This window comes from Mirounga angustirostris, unplaced genomic scaffold (assembly GCF_029215605.1).
Source record: "Mirounga angustirostris isolate CCGP_5_RB_7025 unplaced genomic scaffold, mMirAng1.0.hap1 SCAF_1, whole genome shotgun sequence".
In the NCBI taxonomy this organism is placed as follows: Eukaryota; Metazoa; Chordata; class Mammalia; order Carnivora; family Phocidae; genus Mirounga; species Mirounga angustirostris.
In genome coordinates this window covers 196,140,740-196,167,919 of record NW_026991709.1, presented here as the reverse complement: position 1 = coordinate 196,167,919, position 27,180 = coordinate 196,140,740, and the positions used below count along the sequence as shown (strand labels likewise).

Genomic DNA, 27,180 nt, shown 5'->3' with positions numbered 1-27,180 from the left:
TCTCCCGCTCCCCCTGCTTGTGTTCCCTCTCTCGCTGTCTCTCTCTCTGTCAAAAAATAAGTCAAAAATCTTAAAAAAAATAAAAAATAAAGGTTAGCAATAGCTAGGATAGTATGAGGAGTGAGAATTGACTGTTGGATATTTGCAGTATTTGCAAACCAATCAACGTGATACATCACATCAATTAAGAGAAAGGATAAAAAACCATATCATCATTTCAACAGATGCAGAAAAAGCATTTGACAAAGTACATCCATTCATGGTAGAATCACTCAATAAAGTAGGTTTAGAGGGAACATACCTCAACATAATAAAGGCTTTATATAAAAAACCCACAGCTAACATCATCATCAGTGGGGGAGGAACAAGACAAGGATGTACACTCTCACCATTTTTATTCAACAGTGTACTGGAAGTCCTAGCCACAGCAGTCAGACAACAAAAAGAAGTAAAAGACATCCACATCAGCAAGGAAGAAGTAAAACTTCTATTTGTAGATGACATGATGCTATATATAGAAAACCCTAAAGACTCCACCAAAAAACTACTAGAACTGATAAATGAGTTCAGTAAGATCACAGGATACAAAATCAACATACAGAAATCTGTTGCATTTTCATACGCTAATAAAGAAGCAGCAGAAAGAGAAATTAAGAAAACAGTCCTGTTTATAGTTGCACCAAAAATAGTAAAATACCTGGGAATAAACTTAACCAAAGAGCTGAAAGACCTGTACTCTAAAAACTGTAAAATATTGATGAAAGAAATTGAAGATGACACAAAGAAATGGAAAGACATTCTATATACTTATGGATCAAAAGAACAGATATGAATAAAATGTCTATAGTACCCAAAGCTATCTACAGATTTAATGCAATCCCTATCAAAATACCAACAGCATTTTTCACAGGACTAGAACAAATAATTCTAAAATTTGTATGGAACCAAGAAGGACCCCAAATAGCCAAAGCAATCTTGAAAAAAAATTGGAGGTATCACAATTCCAGACTTCAAGTTATATTACAAAGCTGCAGTAATAAAACCAGTACGGTACTGGCACAAAACATAGACACACAGATCAATGGAACAGAATAGAAAGCCCAGAAATAAACCCATAATTATAATTATATAGTCAATTAATCTTTGACAAAGGAGGAAAGAATATGCAATAGAAAAGGTCCCTTCAACAAATGGTGTTGGGAAAATTGGACAGCTACATGCAAAAGAATGCAAGCGGACCACTTTCTTACACAATACACAAAAATAAACTCTAAATGGATTAAGGACCTAAATACGAAACCTGAAACCATAAAAATCCTAGAAGAGAGCACAGGCAGTAATTTCTCTGACACTGGTTATAGCAATATCTTTCTAAATATGTCTCTCGAGGGCAATGGAAAGAAAAGCAAAAATAAACTTTTGAGACTGCATCAAAATAAGCTTCTGCACAACAAAAGAAACAACCAACAAAATTGAAAGACAGCCTACTGAATGGGAGAAGATATTTGCAAATGACATATTTGATAAAGGGTTAGTACCCAAAGTATATAAAGAACTTACACAACTCAACACTTGAACAAAACAAATAATCCAATTAAAAAATGGGCAGAACAGACATTTCTCCAAAGAATATATCCAGATGGCCAATAGACACATGAAAAGATGCTCAACATCACTCATTATCAGGGAAATGCAAATCAAAATAACAATGAGCTATCACCTCATACCTGTCAGAAATGCTAAAATGAAAAACACAAGAAATAAGTTTTGGCGAGGATGTGGAGAAAAAGGAACCCTTGTGTACTGTTGGTGGGAATGCACACTGGTACAGCCACTGTGGAAGAGAGTATTGAGGTTCCTCAAAAATTTTGAAACAGGATTACCCTCTAACCCAGGAATTGCACTACTGGGTATTTACCCCAAAATTACAAAAACACTAATTCAAAGACATACGTGCACCACTATGTTTATTGAGGCATTATTTACGATAGCCAAATTATGGTAGCAGCCCAAGTATCCATCAGTAGATGAATGAATAAAGAAGATGTGGTATACACACACATGCATGCATACACACATACACACATATACATGCAGTGGAATATTATTTGGGCATAAAAAAAGAATGAAATCTTGCCATTTGCAACAACATGGATGGACCTAGAGAGTATAATGCTAAGCGAAATAAGCCAGTCAGGGAAAGACAAATACCATATGATTTCAGTCATATGTGAAATTTAAAAAATGAACAAAGGAAAAAAAACAAGACACAAACCCAAAACCAGACTCTTAACCATAGAGAACAAACTGATGCTTACTATAGAGAACAAACAAAGGGGAGGTGGGTGGAGGCATGGGTAAAATAGGTGAAGGGGATTAAGAATAGATTTACCTATTTTTTTTAAGATTTTATTTATTTATTTGACAGAGCAAGAGAGCACAAGCAGGGGGAGCAGCCGAGGGAGAGGGAGAAGCAGGCTCCCCATAAGCAGGGAGCCCGACACAGGGCTTGATCCAGGACCCTGGGATCATCGTGACCTGAGCCGAAGGCAGACACTTAACCCACTGAGCCATCCAGGTGCCCCAAGAATAGACTTCTCTATTTTTTTAAAAGATTTTATTTATTTGAGAGAGAGAGCATGCATGAGCAAGGGGAGGGGCAAAGGGAGGGAGAGAAGCAGACTGCCCACTGAGCATGGAGCCTGATGTGGGGCTCAATCCCAGAACCCTGAGATCATGATCTGAGCGGAAGTCAGCTGCTTAACTGAATGAGCCACCCAGATGGCCCAAGACTAGACTTATCTTGATGAGCACTGAGTAACATATGGAACTGTTGAATCACTGTAATGTACACCTGCAATTAATATAACACTGTTAACTACACTGGAATTAAAATAAAATTAAAATTAAAAAAGAATAATTGGCTGTTGGATTTAGCAGTGTGGGAGTCCTTGCTGCCCTTGATGAGCAGTTTCAGTGCCATGATAGGGGCTTAAACAAGAACAGGTGGAGAGAAATTGGAGACCCCAAGAGTAGACAATGTTTTGAGTTTGGTATACAAGGAAATGAAAAAAGCAGTAAATGAATGGGGTATCTGAGATCAAGGAAAGGCTCTTTTAAAAGTTAAAAGATTTTATCCTCTTGACTTTTTGCCAGTGGGGTTTATCAGGTAGGGAGGGAGAAATGGATGATGCAGGAGAGTTGGGGGGCAGTCCATACTGGCTCAAGCCAAGGCCTGGGAAAAAGCCTTTGCCTCAGCCTTAGTGTTTGATAGAGAGGAATGCCCCTCAGGGCAAGGTAATCATCTTCTAAACTTCTGTGATCTTGGGCAAGACCTTGCTGAGCCTCTAGGTTCACTTCCACAAGACGAAATTCTGCAACCTGAACTCTAGATCTGTTGTTTTCTTGTTCCGGATGAAGACAGGGAAGGATGTGCACGTTTTTAGGAACAAAGAATCACCAAAGCAGAGAAAAGGGCTGTGAATCAGCTTGGAAGGCCAGTTTAGCCATGTGACTGAATGTAATACAGACAGTTTAAGTAGCTCTCTATTGCATTTCAGCATTTTTTTCTCAACTTAGACGACCAGCATCATTCCTTAAATTACAGATTTAAGACAGGGGCCCTTGGGTGGCTCAGTCAGTTAAGTGTCCTACTCTTGGTTTTGGCTCAGGTCATGATATCAGCATCCTGGGATCCAGCCCTGTGTCAGGCTCAGGGCTCAGTGTGGAGTCTGCTTGTCCCTTTCCCTTTGCTCCTCCCCCTGCTCACTCACTTGCTCTCTCTCTCTCTCTAGAATAAATAAATAAAATCTTTTTAAAAAATTACAGATTTAAGACATCTTTTTTTTTTTTTTTTTTGGTAGGCTTCATGCCCAGCGTGGAGCCCAGTGCAGGGCTTGAACTCACAACCCTGAGATCAAGACCTGAGCTGAGATCAGAAGTAGGATGCTTGGGGCGCCTGGGTGGCTCAGGTCATGATCCCAGGGTTCTGGGATCGAGCCCCGCATTGGGCTCCCTGCTCAGTGGGAAGCCTGCTTCTCCCTCTCCCACTCTCCCTGCTTGTGTTCCCTCTCTCACTGTCTCTCTCTCTGTCAAATAAATAAATAAAATCTTAAAAAAAAAATTTTCAGATGCTTAAGCAACTGAGCTGCCCAAGGTGCCTCAAGACAGACCCTTTTATTATGTATTTGTTCTGTCCTCCTTCTCTCTTGCCCCAGAAAGTTGTATCACCTTTTCCTGAGACAACTTGAATATTATTGGACTGATTTTTTCAGAATAACCTAAATCAAGAGTTTAAGGTGACTTCTTTTTTTAATTTAAATTTTGTTTAGTTAACAAACAGTATAGTATTGGTTTTTGGAGTAGAATTCAGTGATTCATCACTTACATATAGCACCCAGTGCTCATCACAACATGTGTCCTCCTTAAGAATGCAAACTGGTACAGCCACTCTAAAGAACAGTATGGAGATTCCTCAGAAAGTTAAAAATAGAACTACCCTATGATCCAGCAATTGCACTACTAGGTATTTACACAAAGGATACAGAAATACAGATTTGAAGGGGTACATGCACCCTGATGTTTATAGCAGCATTGTCAACAATAGCCAAACTATGGAGAGAGCCTAGATGTCCATCAGTTGATGAATGGATAAAGAAGGTGTGTGTGTGTGTGTGTGTGTGTGTGTGTGTAAACAGGGATATTACTCAGCCATCAAAAAGAATGAAAACTTATCATTTGCAATGACGTGGATGGAACTAGAGTGTATTTCAGTCAGAGAAAGGGTGATTTCTTGTTAGAAATGAGGTAGTGCCGGGGCACCTGGGTGGCTCAGTCGTTAAGCGTCTGCCTTCGGCTCGGGTCGTGATCCTAGGGTCCTGGGATCGGGCCCCGCATCGGGCTCCCTGCTCCGCGGGAAGCCTGCTTCTCTCTCTCCCACTCCCCCTGCTTGTGTTCCCTCTCTCGCTGTGTCTCTCTCTGTCAAATAAATAAATAAAATCTTTAAAAAAAAAAAATGAGGTAGTGCCAATTTTGATACCATTTCCTGTCCTTTTCTGCGTGCCAGGCTTAAAGACACAAAGGGGCAGAGTTTGGGTGTGCTGGGAGCAGAAGATTGTTTTGTAATCTGCATCAGGAAAGCGTGTCAGATAATGACCCAGTTGTTCAGAGTGACTTTAAAGACCTTTAACCCTCCTTCCCAATAATCCAGGGGGTGGGAGCCTCTGTTTGTGGTTTAATTTGCATTTCCTTGATTACTTAAATTCTTAGCCTTTTTCCATAGGCTTATGACCAATTTCACTTTTGAGTGAAATTTTTAGAGCGCTTTTCTTTCCTTTCATCTATTTCTTACTGATTTATAGAAATTCTTCATATCTGGATATGAATCTTATTGGGTACATGTAAACACACATCTTTCCCTTTATATTGCTTGATTTTTTTTACCCTCTTGTGTTTTCTTTTTTTTGCAGTTTTATGCTCCTTTTTAAATTGTATTTTTGATGAATAGATGTGTTAATTATAATGAAATTGAATTTATTTTTTCCCTTTATGTTTAGTGCTTTAGGGCTACCCCAAGGTCATAAAGATATTCTGCTATTTTCTAGAAGCTTTAAATGTTTTACCTTCACATTTAGGTCAATGATCCATCATGAAATGATTTTTGTATGGTATAAGGTAGGGGTCAAGGTTCATCCCTCTCTTCCCCAAATATGATTATCTAATTGATCCAGCACTCTGCATTGCATTTTCTTTTTTTTTTTTTTTAAAGATTTTATTTATTTGACAGAGAGAGACACAGTGAGAGAGGGAACACAAACAGGGGGAGTGGGAGAGGGAGAAGCAGGCTCCCCGCTGAGCAGGGAGCCCGATGCGGGGCTCGATCCCAGGACCCTGGGATCATGACCTGAGCCGAAGGCAGACGCTTAACAACTGAGCCACCCAGGCGCCCCTTCTTGTACCTTTTGTTGTAAAGCGAGGCATAGTACATACATAATTCTGCCTCTGAACTGTTTTTTTTTTCCCACATAACTTTCATGAAGGGAAATGGGAGTAGAGGAGAAATTATGCAGTGTGTTGGCTAAGAGCATATGCTCTGGAGACAGATCAATCACCTGGGTTCAAACTCTCTCTATACTACTTACAGCTCTTTGAGCAAGTTTCCTTATCTGTAAAATGGGAATAATTGTGACATCATCTAATTAATAGGGCTGGTTTGAGGACTGAATGAGTTAGTGTTATGTATGTATGTAGACTCCATGCCCGGCATGGAGCCCAATGTCGGGCTCAAACTCGACTGAGATCAAGACCTCAGCTGAGACTAAGAGTCTGACACTTAATTGACTGAGCCACCCAGGCGCCCCAGTATTTATGATATGTGTAACATGAATAAATCTAACTGATAACAAGCATTACTGGTGGGGTGAGCCCCAATGCTAGTGACTGGAGCAGTTACTGTCCTCGGGCACGACTGGGGAGGCAGTGCATTGGGTCCATATCTAGCAGGGCTCACCACAGACCTGGTGCTGGGCCTACAGCTATTCACCAACTACTTCATCTGTCCTGACTTCAGAGTTCCCAGCAACCCTCCTGAAGGGAAGGTCTTCTGAAGTCTTAAAGTAGTTTTTGGTCCAATTTAGAGTACAGAAGCAGGATGTGCCAATTTTAAATAAAATTCCCCAAACAGCATACCAAGAGAGAAAGCAGCAGTTATTAACCTTTTCTCCTCAGATATATTGACAGGCACTGTAACCTAGCAATGTTGGGCACACACTGAAGTAAAAATAAAAAGGAAGAAACCTAGAGAAGGCTTTCAAGAGGCTAACCTTTAGGCAGAGACCAGAAAGAAAGTATGGGTTAGAAGTAAATTAGAATCTAACACTTACCTGTTAGATAAGGAGATGGGGAAAGAGGGACACAGCATCCTGCTTTTGAGGCTAGAGAGCATGGAATGGAGGGTGTGGGGGTGGAGGGAGGTAGTTGGTGGTTAGAGAGAAGGCTGGAGGCTAGCAATCAGGAAAGGCCTGATGGATTTCAGATTTTATCCTAAGGGCAGAAGGGACAATTATAAAGTGTTTTTATTTTGATTGATTGATTGATTTTATTTATTTGACAGAGACACAGCGAGAGAAGGAACACCAGCAGGGGGAGTGGGAGAGGGAGAAGCAGGCTTCCCGCTGAGCAGGGAGCCTGATGCGGGGCTTGATCCCAGGACCCTGGGATCATGACCTGAGCCAAAGGCAGATGCTTAACGACTGAGCCACCCAGGCTCCCCTTTAAAGTGTTCTTAAAAGATCCTGAGTGGGTAGAGACTGACTGGAGCAGATTCAGAAAACTCACTCTTTCTGCAGTGTGGATTGCAAGGGGAATAGTCAGGAGGCAGGGAGACTGGAGGCCAGAGCAGGAACCAGACCAGGTAGTACAGTGGTATGGAGAGAAGAGGAGAGGAATATTTAGGTACCTTCTTCAGGCACAGAATTCATGACTAAATTTGAGGAGCGGAGAGAAGGAAGGATGAGGCTTTTTTCCCTTGACGGTGACCACTTGAGTATGGTGGATGTCTAAAGAGTTGCTACTCTGTGGGGTGCAAGGTGTTGGGAGAGCCACTGTGGAATGCTCTTTCACCATAGAGACTTTGTACTTCTGTTCTTAGCCACTCTTTTTTTAATTGCCCCTTTCACCCATCAGGAAGCAAGCCTGCGGTGTGCTTCTGGATAAGTACATATTTTCTTTGCATTTTCTACAGCCCCACAGAAAAGGTTTGTTGTTTTATTTTTAATATGATTGGTCAGAAAAGGCCTTACCTGTCTTTCTCTGATCAGAGTTACTCTCTAGCCTTTTGCATTCATAGAGTTAACATTTAAGGTTACAACCAACAAGACTGTTCTGAAGGTCTGTGATGTGCACTAGTTTATTATTTTGCCAAGGTGTGACTTTCAGTGATGCTCTCTTGAGGCTGGGCTGTAGGGACAGATCATTGGGCCCTGCCCTCCACAGCTTCTGCTCCTCAACCTACCCTGTTCTCTGCTCTCAGATCAGAAATTCTGATCATTAAGAGTCTGAAGGGATCATTTAAATGTTTCAGTTATACATGAATGCATTTTGTGGAGGAAATTATGTGCTGTAGCAGGATTCTCTAATTGGGACATTTTACGAAGGTATCTTCTCTTTCCTCCTGTGCTTTCCCACCATGACGTCTGTTGTGAAGTCTGACGCTGTGCTTGTGAAACCTCAGTCTTTGTTCACAGCCTCTTCTCAACTAACGAATCCTTCTGGGAATTTGGTGGTTTTATTCTTTGTGGTTTGTAGCCTCAGTGCTTTAAAGCGTTCATTGGTAGGATGGAATAGTAAAAGGAGTTCTGTTGATTACCCTGCCCCCCCATACAGGTTACTGGCGTGCTTTTGTTTGTCCATTAGACCAGTTTTACTGTCTTCTTCACTCTTAGGTTAACAGATGCAAGAACAGATTTTGGAGGATTATCACCTTACTGTGTGTACCCAAGTCCTCTCTCAAAAGAAACGAAATGAGCTGTTGGTATTTATTTTTCTTTGCTCATTCCCTCTTTTTTTTTTTTTTTAATATTTTATTTATTTATTTATTTGAGAAAGAGAGAGAGAGAGAAACAGCATGAGAGGGGAGAGGGTCAGAGGGAGAAGCAGGCTCCCCGCCGAGCCAGGAGCCCGATGTGGGACTCGATCCCAGGACTCCGGGACCATGATCTGAGCCGAAGGCAGTCGCTTAACCAACTGAGCCACCCAGGCGCCCCTGCTCATTCCCTCTTAAAAGAGGCAGCACTTATACTGTCCTAGTTTCCTCTTGCTTGTTGTGGACACCCTTACATGGGGCCTTAGTGGAGTTTGCATGTTATGGAAAGAATAGTATGTTATTCTGTGTTTCTGCCACCATTTAAAATGGATTTCCAGGTGGGGGAATGGGTGTGGGGCTTTACCAGCCTGAGCTCCAGAGGGAGGGGCCACAGGTCCCCAAGGCCACAAACAGGCTTGTTCTCTTCATTCTTCCTTTAAAATCCCCACTTTGGGATGCAGAGATCCTGTTTGCCCCTCTAAATCTCAACTCTCAGGCTCAATGGGGATGCCAGGAGATTGCTTTCTAGCCTCTTTGAGAGAGGCTTGTCAGTTGTAGTCCCCATGAAGAGCAGAAAGTCCAGCATGGACTGACATGGCCCTTGAACCAGCTCCAGTTCTGACACCTCTTTCTGGTTATATAACATCAGCAGCTGTAGCTTCCGGAACCACTTTATTCCTTGTAGTGCTGAATGGCAGGTGGAGCAAGCACTGACCCTTTAGTGATTCTGAAGTTTCCAGGAATAATTTAAGCTTGAGTATTTAATTCTATTTTTATTTCTCCCATGTTTGAATCACTCATACTTTGGGAAAAAAGCATGGAAACATTCTATTGCTTCTGTCTTCCCATTAAGATCCCTAGCCTATTCCTTTTTACTGGAGAGATGAAGAGACCTTTGGGAGTAAAATTGCAGGTGGAAATCTTGAGGAAAGAGTGGCCAGTCTATTATCACTTGAGGCCTTTAGCAGAGTCTGGAAGGAAGAACCACCCCCCCATCCCCTGCCCCAGGCAGCTGGCCGCAGGTCGCTAGGTGCCTCAGTCACGATGTGCCTTGGCTCAGGTAGTGCTCTTGGATGTGCTGCATCTGGTTTCAGATAGGCTTCAGCTCTTTCTACACCTTCACACCTTGGGCACTGGGGTTTCCTTTCCTTAATGTGTTGTGATGACTAGGTGCGGGGTTGCTTCCAGAATTCCAGGGGGGTGGAAGGATGTTATAAATCAGGCTGAGTGTGTGATTCAGCATTTGTGTTTAGCGTGAAGACTTCAGTTAAGGAGAGACAAAATTAGTGGATGTTTTCTCATGGCTGATGGAATAATAAAGTTGAGTGATTGGAGAAAGTGGGGAAATACTTCAAGAACCAGCTTAAATTTCTGAAGTAATGATTTCAGTTTTGACTACTAGAGGTACTGAAGTTTTTCAGATTTATAATTTCTTATTATATTCTGGATATACTAATCCTTTGTTATTTATATTGTAAATAGCATCTAGTCTGTGGCTTATCTCTTAACATCGTTCATAGTGTTCTTTGTTGTAAAAAAAAATCTGTAATTTCATTGTAGTTTAAATAAGCTTTTCCATTGTTTGATAGTCATCTATTTCATGGGTGAAAAAGTGAGAGGATATAGGAGAGGCTTATTTTAAAGATTGGAATGTGGTTTTCATCAGCATCTTTTGTTTTATTTGGATTTTTAAATTTTGATTTTATGAAATTATTTTAGATATTACCTTGTCTGTAAGACTTTAGTAGAGCCAGACATTTGCTTTACATTTTCTCATAACTCCTTAAATGTCATTCAGAAATTAGGCTAGACTCTTTCAAGGTATCAGCCTTAGTCTGTCTTTTCCACCTTTTGCTCAGAGGTTCCTGCTTTCCTGCTTTGCTGAGAACCCAGTAATTCTTACCTGTGGTTGCAGAGATGGCCAAAAATCATCATGATTCTGAGCAGAATCAAGATTAAATTGGTCTGCAACACAGGGTTAGAATTTCAGATTGGTTGAAAAGATATGTAGTTGTGTTTACAAATGATTGTTTCTTTATAGTTTTTGCCTTTATTGTGCTAAAAGCGGTGGTTCTCAACAGGGAGTGGTTTTGTTCCCAAGGGGACATTTGGCAATGTCTGGAGACATTTTTGGTTTGTCACAACTGGGAAGGTGTGACTACAATCTGGCCGGGGATGCTGCTAAATGTCCCACAATGCACAAGACAGTCTTCCGCAACAAAGCATTATCCAGTCTAAAATGTCAGCAGTGCTGAGGTTGAGAAACCCTGTGCAGGCTTGGTATCTGAAAATGATTTGCATTCCTTCCCCTCCCCTGTGAGAGCCAAGTGGGAAGGCTGGCCATTTCTTTTCTTTGTGTCTTAGGTTATTCATGAGTTAGTCAGAATGGTATTGGTTCCCTTGCTCTCAGATCTCATTTTTAAAACTGTGTTTAATTTAGAATCTACTAATGCTTTTTAGTATTAATACTATGAAGATTTATTCTTCCCAAGGAGCAAGTATGATGAGAATTTTTTTTTTCTGTCTGGCTTCCATGACTATTTTGAAGGTGAATCACATTTTGGCTTGCATGAGTTTTAAACTTTTTTAAGACCTATTGGCAAATAAATATACCATGACATTTATACAGTCAGGGAAAGCTTGGTCCCAGAGAATCATCAATATGTGCCTACATATGATAAACAAACATATTTAATAAGATCTGATATACTTTAGATTTTTTATTCATATATATTTTTCTCTAGTACCAATTTTTTAAAGATTCATTTATTTATTTATTTTAGAGAGAGAGTGTGTGTGTGCATGTGAGTGGTAGGGGGAGGGATATAGGGAGAGGGAGAAGGTGGAAGCAGACTCCCCGCTGAGCGTGGAGCCCACCATGGGGCTTGATCCTCTGACTCTGAAATAATGACCTGAGCCCAAATCAAGAGTTGGTTGCTTAACCAACTGAGCCACCCAGGTGCCCCTCTAGTAGCAATTTTTATAAAAACAAGCTCATTAAAAAAAATTCAAGACATTTTTTTTTGAGCATCTCTTAATGTGGCAGCCATTTTAAGTTTGGCTTTAGAGATACAGTGGTGAATGAGATAGAATCCCTTCCCTGAAGGATCTACAGACTAGGAGAGACAGATGGTAAGTGTTGAATCAAATTATTAAAATACTTCAGATTTTGATAAGAACCGTGTAGACCAAAGAAGGGAAAGAGTCCCAGGGGTAGGGAGGAGGGTCTACTTTAGCCAGGGTGGTGGTGGGGAAGGGTTGGTAGGGCTCTCCGAGGATGTAGCATTATGCTTGTCTTTCCAAAGAACCAACTTTTGGTTTTGTTTTGCTCTTAAAGTAGTTTTTCTCTATTTCATTCATCTGCTCTTACTGTTTTGTTTTGTTTTAAAGTCAGCTTCACACCCAGTGTGGAGCCTAATGCAGGGCTTAAACTCAGAACCTTGAGATCAAGACCTGTGCTGAGATCGAGTTGGATGCTTAACTGACTGAGCCACCCAGGCGCCCCATCTGCTCTTATCTATATTGTTTTCTTCCTACTGCTTTCTTTAGGTTTAATTTCCTGTTCTATTTCTAATTTTTGAGAAGAAAATTTACAACATTGGTTTTCACTATTATTTTTTGACACTGATTTTAGGCTGTGGATTTACCTTTAAGTATAACTTTAGCAATATCACAATTTTTTTAGAAATCAATTTTAGGGGCACCTGGGTGGCTCAGTCAGTTAAGCTTCTGCCTTCAGTTCAGGTTGATCCTGGGATCCTGGGATTGAGCCCCACATCAGACTCCCTGCTGAGCTCTCCCTCTCCCTCTCCCTTTGCTCCTCCCCGCTCATGCTCTCTCTCTCTCAAATAAATAGATAAAATCTTTTTTAAAAAAATCAACTTTACTATATAATTTACATACAGTAAAATTCTTATCTTCTACATGTATAGTTTGATGACGGTTGACAAATATGATTGCCCTGATCAAGATATAGAAAATACCCATTTTCCCAGAAAGTTCTCTCATGCCCTTTTGTAGTTAGTTTTCTGGGCAACCACTTGAATGGATTTCTGTCATTATAGATTGACTTTGCCTGTTATAGAATTTCATATAAATGGAATTATACAGTACATATTCTTTTGTGTTTAGCCTCTTGCTCAGCATAACGTCTGTGAGAGTCATCTGTTGTTGCACATGTCCCTAGTTTGTTCGTTTTTATTGTTGAGTAGTATTCCAATTGCAAAAAGTTAAATACAACTTGTTTATCCATTCACCTGCTGATAGATATTTAATCTAATGAGTAAACCTGAACATTCCTGTGAAGTTGACTTGGTTTTTAATAATTAGAGGAAGTTTTCAGTTTCCCTTGGATAAAATGCCAAGATACGAATTGCTGTGGAGGTATATGTTTAACTTTATTAGAAAATGCCAGAATGTTTTCCAAAGTGATTGCACCACTTTACACTCCTGCCAGTAGTGTGTGAGAATTCCAGGTGCTCCATATCCTTGTGAGCACTTGGTATGGTCATGTAGTCAAGTGCAGGGGTGCAAGAGCACCTGGCTCTGGGGTCCCAAACAGCACAGGTTTGACCACTTGCTGCTGACAAAATCTAAAGGCAGAGAGACTAGTGGTGGTGAAACAAGAAAGGAATTTATTTTAGTGATGCCAGCATGGGGTAGATAGTTGAGTAACGTCCCAAAGCTGTCTCCAAAGTGCTGAAAATACTTCCAGGTTTATATAAGGAAAACGTGGGACAAAGGTCAATGGGTATGTGCAGGTGGGCAGTGAAGGTCAAATCAATCATTGTCTTGGGGTCAATCACTACCGGAGTTCTTGCTGGCTCAGGAAGGTCCTTATTGCTTGAAGTGTGGTAGTTTTGGTTCCCATCAGGGGATGCTTTTGCCTGCAGGGTCTTTTACCTGAGTTAAGAGATAAGCTGGAAAGAAGAACTTAATCAGTTAGAAATTTTGAGGTCAGAATGGAAGTAGTTGAAGTCCTCTTTCAGCCAGTATTACTATATGTGCTACCGAAGCAAGCACATGAGTCAGTATTATTAATTTTAGCCATTCTAGTGATTATCAAGTGGTATCTGATTATAGTTTAAATGTGCATTTCCCTAATGATATTGAACATCTTTTCATGTGTTCATTGAACATATGTATATCTCTTGTGGAATATCTGTTCCTTCTCTTTTGCTTTTCTTACTGGGTTGTTTGTCTTCTTCATATTGAGTTGTAGAGGTTTTTTTTTTTAAGATTTTATTTATTTAACAGAGATAGCAATAGGGAACACAAGCAGGGGGAGTGGGAGAGGGAGAAGCAGGCTTCCCGCTGAGCAGGGAGGCCGATGCGGGGCTCGATCTCAGGCCCCTGGGATCATGACCCGAGCCGAAGGCAGACGCTTAACGACCAAGCCACCCAGGCACCCCGAGTTGTAGAGTTTTTAAGGAATATATTCTAGGGGTGTCTGGGTGGCTCAGTCGGTTAAGCGTATGACTCTTGATTTCACCTTGGGTCATGATCTCAGGGTTGTGGATCAAGCCCCATGTTGGTCTCTGTGCCCAGCGCAGTCTGCTTGAGATGCTCTCTCTCCCTCTCCCTCTGCCCACCCCTTCCCCCACTGCACACGTGCACTCTCTCTCCTAATAAATAACTAAAATCTTTAAAAAGAGAATATATTCTGGATACAAGTCTTTTATCAGATATATATAGATATACACAGACACACTGTTAATGTTTTCACAAGACTACAAGACTGTGACTTGTCATTTTTCTTTTAAGGATACCTTTTGAAGAGCAGATGTTTTTAATTTTGATGAAGCACACTTGATCAGGTTTTTCCCTTGTGGCTCAAGCTTTTTGTGTCCTGCTTAAGAAATCTTTACTTACCCTAAAGTTGAAAATATTTTCTACTAGTTTTATAGTTTAAGCTTTTATGTTTAGGCCTTGATCCATTTTGAATTGTTGTTTCTGTATGATATGGAATGAGGTGAGGATTGTATCTATTGCAGATGGTGTATTGGAAAGATTATCTTTCTCCATTGAATACTTTGGTACCTTTGTAAAGAATCAATTGATTATAAATGTGCAGTCTAATTCTAGACTCTAGTACATTAATAACTATATCCTTACTCAAAATCATAATTACTGTAGTTTGAATCAGGTAGTATAAAAATTCTAATTTCATTGTTGTCTTTAAAAATTACTTTGATTACTCTAGGACCTTTGCATTTTCCTAAAAATTTTAGACTCATCAATCTCAGTTGCAGTCAGATAGTGGCCATGGTTAAATAGCAAACAAGATGGAAGCTGCATTGCCTTTTATGCTAGCCTTGGAAGTTACAGTGTCACTTCTGTGTTATTCTTTTGGTTATAACCAAGTCATAAGCCTACCCAGATTCAAAAGAAAAAGATTAGAATTTACTTCTCAATAGGAGATGGATCAGTGTCAAACTGTAGGAAAGCATTGGGATAAAAGATACTTTGGAAAAAACTGTCTGCCACATTCTACTCTCTGGCCACAGTAGTTCATATCATCCCACATGAAAAATACACTGCCCCTTTCCTCAAGACCCCCAAAGTTTCATCCCAGTACAGCATCAGCTTATAGTCCAAGATCTTGTCCTCTAACTCAGATCCATGTGTGAGTGTGGCTTTCAGTTGTAGTTTCTTGAGTTTACTCCTTAAGTAGTTTCTCTTATTTGAAGACTTCTATGAGCTAAAGAGACCAGTTATCTGCCCCTCCACCAACTTAAGATGTTATGGGGACAAGATAGATATCTCATTCCACAGATGGGGCAGACAAAGTGGGGGAGAGAGAAGGGAATGAGGCACACAGCAATCATTGATCTATAGCAGTTCTAAAATCCCTAGCTGTCGGGCGCCTGGGTGGCTCAGTCGTTAAGCGTCTGCCTTCGGCTTGGGTCGTGATCCCAGGGTCCTGGGATCGAGCCCCACACTGGACTCCCTCCTCGGCAGGAAACCTGCTTCTCCCTCTCCCACTACCCCTGCTTGTGTTCCTGCTCTCGCTCTCTCTCTGTCAAATAAATAAATAAAAAATCTTAAAAAAAATAAAATAAAATCCCTAGCTGAGTACATTTTGCTAGTTCCTTGATTAGAACTCAGTATTACTCATTGGGTACTCAATATTTCTCCAGGGCTTTTGGTGTTATCCTCTAGGATCTTAGTTCTGCCTTCTGAATAATCCTTCCATTTCACAAAAAGTAACCTGGATTACAGTTGAACCCCAGCTTGCTGACTGCCTCTAGAAGTTTGAGGGTCCAAAAGCCTTTTTCATTTTGTATTGTTTATATCCCTTCCAGTTCAGGCTCATATATTTGCTTTATAAACTTGTGTATCAGTATAAAATCTACTTCACTAGACAAAAGCTATACCCACAAATCTCTTCAAGATAATTTCTTTTCTGGTTGGCCTTCTAGGGAGGCTGCTATAGGATAATACTCTAAGATTTTTCTAAGTTTTGTTTTTTAACAGAGAAGATCTGCTAGGCATGCCAGCAGAATCTTTAGGAGGCCTTTTGTCTGAAAAGGTCAATGAGGCACTACTTTAAATATTTCTGAGATCATAACAAAGGATCTTACAGGTCTACCCTGGATTTGATCTCAATTTTCCTTTTTTTTTTTTTTTTTAGGATTTTATTTATTAGAGAGAAAGAGTGTGTGCATGAGCAGGGGGAGGTACAGAGAGAGAGGGACAAGCAGACTCCCCGCTGAGCATGGAGCCCAGTGCAGGCCAATCCCAGGACCCTGAGATCATGACCTGAGCTGAAGTCAGACACTTAACGGACTCAGCCAGGTGCCCCATTAATTTTCCATGTTACTGCTGCTGATAGAGTTGCTAAACTTTCTGAAACAGTGTTTCTTTTCCTTTAGCTTCCTGTAACATTTTCCTTTAAACCTTCATCTATAATCTCCTTGAAGCCCTTTGGGCTTTTATGACCAGTCTCTTCACTAACTTCCACTTACTTTACCCCAAACACGAGCCCATAGTTTAATTTTTTATTGAATTTTTAATTTTTATATACCCCAAGTACCAAGTTTCTGTTTCAGTTACTAATACTATGTCATAAGTTTCCCCCAAACTTAAGTGATTTAAGACAGTAACATTTATTATTTCTCATAGTTACTGCTTGGCTGACAGTCCTAACATCTAGGTCATCAAGGTTTCCCTCCCTCCCTCCCTCTCTTCCAAAAGTAAGGTCTGTACCCAATGTTGGGCTCGAACTCACTACCCCGAAATCAAGAGTTGCAAGCTCTACTGACTGAGCCAACCAGGCACTCCTAGATGTCCCTTGATTGTATTTTTATTGACTGTAGATATTTTTCCTGTTTCTTTGCATATCTGGTGATTTTTGATTAAATAAAATGGTCTTTGCGCATAATATATTATAGAGGCTCTGCATTCTGTTATCTTCCTCTAAAGAGTGTACATTTTAGTTTTAGCAGGCAGTTCAGTTACTGATTGATCCCCTTGAACTTGTGAAGCCTTGGTTTTATGCCATTTTAGTACCAATCTGTGAAAAGCCTGAGGTGTTTGCCATTTGGTAGGATTCAATCTCTAAATTCTCTCTTCTTGCAGACCATATCAGGGCTTTGTTTTAGGCTTTGTTAGGGAGGATATAGTATAGGTCTTACTCTAGAGTGTGGTTCTTACTCTGAGGGACAGCCTTTCTTTTGTCTCAGCTGGATGGTAGGGGTGTTATATAAGATCTTAATGAGATATTTCAACTCTGGCAAGTCTAGAACTCCCCAGTTCCCCTGGCACTGCTCTTTCCCTAGCACTGCTAGACTTCTAGTATCTCTGTCTTGCTCTCATTGTGGCCATATACATACTCTGAATGATTTCACATGTTTGAAATTTGTTAAGGTTTGCTTTATGGTGCAGTAAATGGGTAGTTTTGACAAATGGTGCATAAGCTGTTGAAAAGAATGTGTGTTTTGTCATTGTCGGGTGAAGTGTTCTAAATATGTTTGTTAATTCAGGTTTGTTAATTGTTTCATTCAGTTCTTGTATGGCCTTACTGGTACTTTTGTCTGTTGGCTCTTATTCTTGAAAAAGGCATGTTAGTCTTTTGTAGATTTGTAGATTTCTGTGTTTCTTCTTTCAGTTTTGTCAGTTTTGATGTATTTTGAGGCTAAGCTATTTTGTGCACACAGATTTGATACTGCTATATCTTCTTTGTACATTGACCTTTTGTCATTATGAAACGTCCCTTTTTATTTCTAGTATGCTTCTTACCCTAATGTCTCTTTCACGTGATATGAGTATAGATATGTCAGCTTTTGGTTAGCATTTCTTAGTGTCTTTTTTTCAACTTTTTTTGGTATTCTCTTGCAACTTTTTCCCTGTTATTTAAGGTGTTTTTCATGCTAGCACCAGTTAGTTGGGTTTTGTTTTTTTAATCCAGTCTTAGTCTTTTAATTGGACTTTAGTTCATTTATATTTAATGTAATTATTGATATAGTTGTGTTAAAATTTATCATCTTGGTATTTATTTTCTGTCTCATCTTCTATCTTATTCTTTTTCTTCCTTTGGATTAATCAAGTTGTTTTTTTTATGTGGGATTTTTTGTTGTTGTTGTTGTTGTTGTTTTAGATTCAGTTTTCTCCCTACAGGCTTGTTAGTTATACAGTCTTTTACTATGCTTTTAGTGGTTATCCTAGATTACAGTATCTATCCTTGTCTAATATAAATCATTGCTTTTATTACTTCCCCAACTATATTAGAATCTTAGAACTTTTTTTAATTTTTAATTTTTAGGAAGATTTATTTATTTATTTATTTATTTATTTATTTATTTATTTGAGAGAGAGCTAGCACAAGCAGGAAGGACAAAGGGAGAGGGAGAGAGAATCTCAAGTAGACTGCTGAGCATGGAGCCTGATATGGGGCTCTATCTCACCACCCTAAGATCACAACCTGAGCCGAAACCAAGAGTCAGACGCTTAACCAACTGCGCCACGCAGGTGCCCCACCTTAGAACATTTTAAATCTGTTTACCTCTTTCCTGCATTTTATGTTATATATCCTTATTTTAATTCTATACATTTTAAATGCCACAAAATGTTGTTTTTCTCTGGTCAGTATTTATATTTTCCACACATAGACCCTTTTTGTTATTCTTTTCAATTTTTAAGAGTTTATTTGAGCAAACATCAAATCAAGCAGTGCCAATTGGAAATGGTTAGGAGCACTTCCCTTTTTGTTGTTTTTCATTCCTTCCTTCATTTCTGTTTTTTTGTCTGAGATCATTTTCTTTCTGTCTAAAGGATTTCCTTTGGTATTTATTTTTGGGTATGTTTCTGGGCAACAAATTTAATCTCTGTTTTTGTTTGTCTGAAAGTTGCTTTATTTTGCCCTCATTTTTGAGTCCTGTATTAGCTGGTATAAAATTCTAGGTTGCCAGTTATTTTCTTTAAAAACTTAGAAATTTCCGCTGTCTTCTAGTGTCTTTCATGTCTCAAGAATCCATTGTTATTGTTGCTCCTTTGAAGGTATTGTGTTCTCCCCCACTCATGACTGCTCGTACAATTTTTTTCTTTGTTATTAATTTTCAGCACTTTTGCTATATAATCTCCCTAGGAATGGTTTTTTGTTGTTTTTTTTTTTTTTCTGTTTATCCTACCTGTCATCTACAGAGCTTCTTGATTCGTTACTATATATTTATTGTTTCTAGAATATCTCTTTGATTCTCTTTTTTTTTAATTTATTTTTAAAATTTAAATTCAATTAACATATAATGTATTATTGGTTTCAGAGGTAGAGGTCAGTGATTCATCAGTCTTATATACTACCTAGTGCTCAGTATGTCACGTGCCCTTCTTAATGTCTATCACCCAGTTACCCCAATCCCCCCTCCCCCCACCTCCCCTCCAGCAGCCCTCAGTTTGTTTCCTATGATTAAGAGTCTCTTATGGTTTGTCTCCCTCTCTGGTTTCATCTTGTTCTATTTTTTCCTATTTTCCCCTATGATCCTCTGTTTTGTTTCTTAAATTCCACATATCAGTGAGAATTGATTCTTTTCTTTTATATATTCTGATTATCTGGTGACATTATCCATCTTTTCATTTATTTTCTCCATTTCTTTTTTTTTTAAAGATTTTATTTATTTATTTGACAGAGAGAGACACAGTGAGAGAGGGAACACAAGCAGGGGGAGTGGGAGAGGGAGAAGCAGGCTTCCCGCTGAGCAGGGAGCCCAATGCGGGGCTTGATCCCAGGACCCTGGGATCATGACCTGAGCCGAAGGCAGACAGATGCTTAACGACTGAGCCACCCAGGCGCCCCCATTTCTTTGTTTTTTTTACACATTTTATCAGTTGTTTTATTTTTTATTTTTTAGTATCTAGATCACCAGTGATTCTGGTTCTATTGTCTGTTTGTCCTTATTAGTTTTTGATCATTTGATCTTGTCTCCTGGCATAGCTGGTAATTTTTCATTGAATGCTGGGCAGTGTGTATAGAAAGTTTTAGAGACTATGGATGATATCTTTAGAGAAGGTTTCCTTTTCCTCTTCTAGGCACATATAGTGGGGCTGATCACCTTAATCCAGCAGGACAAAGTGCAATAAATGCTGATCATAGTTTAGAAGCCTTTGTTTACTTCTGGCACACCCCTGTTTCTAGAGTGTGGTCATCCCATAAGTTCCAACTGAGAGCCAAGATGTTCACTGGGGGGCACCTGGGTGGCTCAGTTGGTTAAGCGACTGCCTTCGGCTCAGGTCATGATCCTGGAGTCCCAGGATCGAGTCCCGCATCGGGCTCCCTGCTTGGCAGGGAGTCTGCTTCTCCCTCTGACCTTCCTCCCTCTCATGCTCTCTGTCTCTCATTCTCTCGCAAATAAATAAATAAAATCTTAAAAAAAAAAAGATGTTCACTGGGACCATCTGCTCTGATGGTTCCTAAATTCTAATCCTTATCTTCTCTGCACCTCAAGATTGCAGAAACATCTGCTCTGCTTTTCAGTGGTATTCTGCTTAGCTTCTTAACCTCCCATCTCACTCAGCTTTAGAGTGAAGTAAATGGCTTGAATGGAAATGAACTGAGTTTTTGGCTCAGTTCTGCATTTCCCCTTTTCACCAGGATTGTGGTCCCTCATGTCTTCAAGTTTTGTCTTTTTAGTCCAATGAAATTGTCAAAAGTTCTTCTGGTTTCTTTGCTTATTAACAGCCCTCTGTTTGGGTGACTCTCAGCTTGCCCCAGCAACCAGACTTGGCAAAAGAGGGGAATAAATGGCAGTAGAATGCTGGGTCATCTCTTCTTGATTTCCCTTTCTCTGGAATCTCGTCCCTTCTACTTCTGGCCCTCTCAGCATCTCTTCAGTGCCTTCAAAAGGCTTTGTTGTTGTTGCTCTTGTTGTTTTTTAATTTGATAACGTATTTCTAGCTATTCTTAGGGCAAGCATTGGTTTGCCTCAGGCTGTTCCACCTTAGCTGGAAGCAGAAGCAGCAAGCCAACATTTAAAAATATGTATATATTCTTATTGAGGTATAAGTCACCATTTTGAAGTGTACAATTTAATGATTTTTAGTATATCAAGGTTGTTGAACCATCAACACTGTCTAATTTCAGAACATGTTCATCACCCCAAAAAGAAAACCCCCGTATCCATAAGCAGTCACTCCCATTATCCTCTCTCTCAGTCCCTGGCAACCACTATCCCATACTTCTGTCTGTAGAGATTTACTTGTTCTGGACATTTCTATGAATGGAATTATACAATATGAGGCCTTTTGTGTCAGACTTCTTTAACTTAGCATAATGACTAAGTCAACTGTGTGTGTTAAAATATATGTAACATACAATTTACCATTTTAGCCATTTTCATTTTTTATTTTTTAAGTAGGCTCCATGCCCAGTGTGGAGTCCAATGCAGGGCTTGAACTCATGACCCTGAGATTGAGACCGGAGCTGAGATCAAGAGTCAGATGAACAACCAACTAAGCCACCCAGGCACCCTATTTTAGCCATCTTAAAGTGTAGAATTTAGTGGCATTAAGTAAATTTACATTGTTCTGCGACCATCACCACTGTGCATCACCAAAACTTTTTCATCATCCCATATTGAAACGCTATACCTGTTAAACCATCACTCCATTACTTTTTCTTCCTAGCCCTTGGGAACCACCATTCTGCTTTTTGTCTTTATGATTTTAACTACCTTAAGTACCTCATATAGATGGAATCATATAGTATTTGTCCTTTTGTGACTGAACTACTTCACTTAACATAATGTCCTCAAGATTCACTCATGCTGTAGCGTGTTAGAATTTCCTTCTTTTTTAAGGCTGTATACTATTCCATTATGTGCATATATCACATTTTGCTTATCCCTTCATCCATCAGTGGATACTTAGGTTGTTTCCACATCTTAGCTATTATAAATAATGATGCTATGAAAACGGCTGTATGTCATGTCAAGACCCTACTGTCAGTTCGAGTATACATCCAGAAGTGGAATGGCTGGATCATATGGCAATCCAGTGTTTTAACTTTTTGAGGGGTTGCCATACTGTTTTCCATAGCAGCTTTGTCATTGTACCTTCTTGCCAACAGCGCACAAGGGTTCCAATTTCTTCACATTCTTGCTAATGCTGGTTCTTTGTTTTTTTTTGGCAGTAGCCATCCTAAATGGCTGTGAGGTGATACATTATTGTAGTGTCAATTTACGTTTCCCTAATGATTAGTGATTTTATGCATCTTTTCAGTTGCTTATTGGCCATTTATAGATCTTCTTTGGAGAAATGTCTGTTTATATCCTTCGCCATTTTTGAATCAGTTTGGTTTTTGTTTTTGAGACTTAGGAGTTCTTTATATATTCTGGATATTAATCCCTCATCAGATACATGGCTTGCAAATATTTACTCCCATTCCATGGGTTGTCTTTTCACTCTGTTGATAGTGTCTTTTCATGCCCACAATTTTAAGTTTTCATGAAATCCAGTTTGTCTTTTTTTTTCTTTCTTTTGTTGCCTGTGCCTTTGGTTTCCTATCCAAGAGCTCATGCCAAATCCAGTATCATCAAGTTTTCCTCTTATGTTTTCTTCTAAGTTTTATATAATTTTAGGTTTTACATTTAGGTCTTTGATCCATTTTGAGTTAATTTTTGTATATGGTGTAGGGTAAGGGTCCAGTTTCATTCTTCTGCATGTGGATATTTGGTTTTCCCAGCACTGCTTGCTGAAGAGACTGTCCTTTTCCTGTGAATGGTATTGGCACTCTTGTTGAAAATCCTTTGACCATATATGTGAGGGTTTATTTCTGTGCTGTCTGTCCTATTTTATTGGTGTATATGGCTGTCTTTATGCTAGTTCCACGTTGTTTTGATCACTGTAGCTTCATAGTTTTGAAATCAGGAAGTGTATGTCCTCCTTTGTTCTCAAAAACAGTTTTGGCCTGTTTTTATAAACAGAATTGTGCTGGAACACAGCTGTCCTTGTTCACTTATATGTTTATGTATGGCTGCTTTTGAGCTACTCTGGTAAAGGTGAGTAGTTACAACAGAGACCTATGACCCACAAAACCTGAAGTGTTTACTATCAGGCTTTTTATAGAAAAAGTTTACCAATATCTGAACATTTAAACTCTTTGCTCATTTCCCCAACTGTAGTGGATTGTACCACAAATAAGTAAGTCAAAAGGAAAAGTAATTTGTACAAAGATATTTAATGCCACTAAAGATACAAATAAAAACTAAGAAAGAGCCTGAATGACAAAGCATTCTGTGATTTACTGGTAGCCTGCCATTAAAATGATGAGTATGTGGACTATGTCAAAGAAATATTTATATGTATGTAACGTGACCAAAATAACACAAAATGATGTATACTCATTGGTTAACAGTATAAACTATGCAAATGTATATTAACAAATGTGGAAAAGTTGAGGGGCGCCTGAGTGGCTCAGATGGTTGGGCGTCTGCCTTCGGCTCAGGTCATGATTCCAGGGTCCTGGGATCGAGTCCCGCATCGGGCTCCCTGCTCCGTGGGAAGCCTGCTTCTCCCTCTGCCTCTCTCTCTCTCTCTCTCATGAATAAATAAATAAAATCTTTAAAAAAAAAACAAAACCCTACAAATTCCACATTTAGTTCATTTGTCTTTTAAATCTCTTTAATCTGAGCTTTTCTTACCTCTTTTTCATTTTCTTTTTTTCCTTGCAACTTATTTGCAGAAGAAAAGGATTCACTTGTTACTGTAGTTTCATACATTTCTAGATTTTGCTGAATGCATCCTTGTTGTCTTGCTTAACAAATTTAACATAATTCTTTTGTTTTCTGAAAATCATGGTTATTATCTTTATTACATTGTCAGCTGATTCAAATACATCAATACACTGTCAGCTGGTTTTTTGCTTGGAAAGCAGCTACCTGGATGTTTAACCACGTCTTGGTGTCTCAGCTAAGAATGCCTCAGTTCGCCTGGAAGTCCACCACAGGTACTGGCTGCTGCTGAAATCACTTCGGGTACAGATGACACTCTTGGTTGTTCAGTGAGGCTGTCCTTCTGTGTTTGACTTGGACTTCCACCTCTGGTATGTGCTGTCCTGTAGTCTATCTCAGGTGTAAGCGGTCCCTGGCCTGCTTCATCACACTGCTGGTTGCTCCTTAGAACAGAGTGCATACATCTCCAGTGGCCACTCCACTCTGTCAACATGGTCCTTTTTCCCTGTATTTTTGCAAACTGGTAGTGAGATCTCAAGGTGTGTTGAGATTCAAGTAATGTTTTGGCACACATACATAATAGTTGTGGAGTATGCATCCTATTGCATCACATCAGGAGGCATATGGTAAGACTTGGAATTCACTGAGCTTTGTTTATACAGATGGGATTGGGAAGGAAGAATAGAGAGGGTCCTGGAAGTGTGTTTGTACCTTATACCCCCAACAAGTGAAACATAGAGATTTTTCTTTCAGTGTTCCTCGTTTGCCTAGTCATATTTGTCGTGGTGGTGTTCATAACTCATTCCTGAGAAGCTTATGTAAGTGTTCGTTGGTGTTTATATAACTCTAGTGATTGCTGCTCACAGCTGGCTCACGTGAAGGAGAAAGTTCAGGGGTATTTGCAACCAGATCTGATTCTATGATCCTGAATTTGGGTGGTAATAATCATTGACTTTTAAACCACATGTCTCTTTACCTCCTTGTTGACCCTTTTCTCTTTTTCCTTAGCGGCTTTTGGTGGATTATATTCCAGAAGTTTAGGGAGGGCTATTTTTGAAAGTTAAATTAATGATTTTGATTAGGTTGTAAATTCACATGGTTCATTATTCAGAAGATACAAAAGAGCATGCAGTAGAAAGTTACATTTTGACTTGGGGAAAAATTAATTATAGAAATTTTGAAATAATAGTTTATTATTAAGAATAGTTTAAGATGTGGTATATATTATAGTGTTATGTAAAAACCAGAAACTTCATAATAAGCATCATGAAGCAGCAATGAAGCACTTGTAAACCATTGACTTACATGACAACAAACTTTAAATATTAGTACATCTGTAAACTAAAGCTTTAACAAGCAAACAGTGTTGTTGAATCCAGAAGCTGAAGATTCATTCAAAGAATACTGGTTGGTAAGGAGTTGGTTTAGACCTGTATCCTCTGTGTAAAGGGGAAACCTGTGTCTGAACTAAATGTACATGAGAATTGTATATACTATGATCATTTTAAAATTGCTACTGTACTTGGCCACATTCAATCCTGAGTCAGTCAGGAATTCAAAGCTAGACCTTACAAGTTGGAATGTTTGATTGTGAATTTGTCTGTGATATTGAAAGGTTATCAGACTTTGTTCTTCCTTCTCCCAGAAACAGCCCACTCTGCAAGGCAGAAACCAGAAAAAGGAAATACAACAGTTGGCAACAAATTCCCACTGCCCAGTAGATGAAAATCAGACCCCTTGACCTGACATTCAAGGCCTGCCCTCTATACTCTGACTCTGTCCTATCTGCCTGCTTTCTAACCTTGCTTCCAACTGTTCCTCCAAGTGGTTACTCAATAAATTTGCTTGTGAAATAGAAACAAAAGGCCTTAAGGCCAGGAGAACATCAAATTTCATTATCCGAACCAGGTCAGAGGACCTAGCAAAACACCAAGTTGAGGTGTGCCAACCCAGCCTCAAGTGTAATTGTGTAGGGCAAGCTGCAGTATTGGTCAAGTAGCCATTTTGCAAGAGATATACCCTCTTAGGGACTCTGCTGTCCAGCAACCTATTCCTTTGGGACGAAGAATATGATAGCCCCCCGCTTTATGAGGGAAGAATTGAGGGCTATAAGTTAGGAGAGAGGTGACAGTAATACTATGGGACAATGCCATGGAAGTATCAGCTCTTTGGAGGGGTGGGGGCCTGAAGCAATGGTAGTTCTTCTTAAGGAAAACAGAATTGCTGACCTTTCTTTCCTCATGTAGTGCTTCAGGTAGAAATAGGAGAGGACTGTTTGAGGGGAGGGTAGCCAGTCAGATTTGCTGAGAAGCTCCTTTGGAGCTTCTCTTTTAGTTCTCGTGTCTGGCTGGACACACAAAGCAGTAGCACCTTACTTTCTCTGTGGGTGGAAGATGTCCACAAGCCAAGGCTCATGTTGTGTTCCCAGTGCTTCTTGTCACCGTGGACTCTGCTGTCTTTGGGAGGCCTTTTGTAAAAGGCCTGCTGTGGATCCTGTGGTAACAGAGAAGGGACTGTGATGTTTTAACCTCTCGCTCCTGTTAATGGAATTGCATTGTCCCCTCATGAACATTTCTTGTCTGGTACCTCCCTTAGCCATTTCCCCTTTGCTCTTCAAAAAGCAAGGTGTCTACCTAAAACCCTTCAGTGGTCTCTCAGTGTGAGAGCCAAGGAAGCTGCTTCCACCGCTGCTGCAGGAGAGTGAATCACCCCGGGTACTTACATGTGTGTATGTGCATTTGTGCACACATGTCCACACCACTACCCCCTTCCAGCCCCAAATTTTACATTGGCCACATTAGCTTCCTCTCCCCACCCAAACAGTTGTCAGTGGAATGTAGAAGGCTAAGAAGAAAGGGCCTTGGAACTAGTCCTCCCCCGGACAGGGGTTGATGTCTGTGCAGCATGTAGGAAGGATCTTGGGTCTACACCTTAGTCTGTCTTGGATGAGGGGCTCCTGGGGAGAGATAGGGAAGTGGTTGTTGGGTTGGAAGGCCCTTCGTGCTGCTGTTTCGCTTAATTAATTTTAGCCAGTATTGAACTGCATGTATTTTCTTAACTATTCCACCTTGTTTAAAGTATCTATTCCTTTTGCTTATGTTCCTGTATCTGCCTAGAATGTTCTTTCTTTCCTTTTACTAGTTGGTGCCTACTTATTATATTAGATTAAACCCACGTTTCACCTCTCCCAAGGAGGACATGGGAGGACTAGATGAAGTGCTGGAACAATGCTCAGCACATAGTAAACACCATATAAAACAGCTGCTGCTTTTCCTAGGACTACTACCCCCATGCCCAGCCCTAGGCAAGGCTGGATTGGGTGTCCTTTCCCCAAGTGTTGTTGTTGTTAGGTGCTCACCTCACGTGTTTCCCCATGTGGACCATTCCATTGTGCCTTGGTACAGGGCCTGGTACTCAAATGCTCCTGGTGTGTTAGGC

At 40.0% G+C, this 27,180-nt stretch overlaps 1 protein-coding gene and 1 pseudogene across 3 annotated transcripts in view; one reads left to right on the top strand and one right to left on the bottom strand.

Moving 5' to 3' along the window:
* The window catches only part of RAD54L2 (RAD54 like 2), a 113,785-nt gene that overhangs the window by 50,637 nt on the left and 35,968 nt on the right, over positions 1-27,180 (top strand). The gene's annotated exons all lie outside the window — the stretch shown is intronic.
* On the bottom strand, positions 23,958-24,168 carry LOC123833754 (SNRPN upstream reading frame protein-like; annotated as a pseudogene).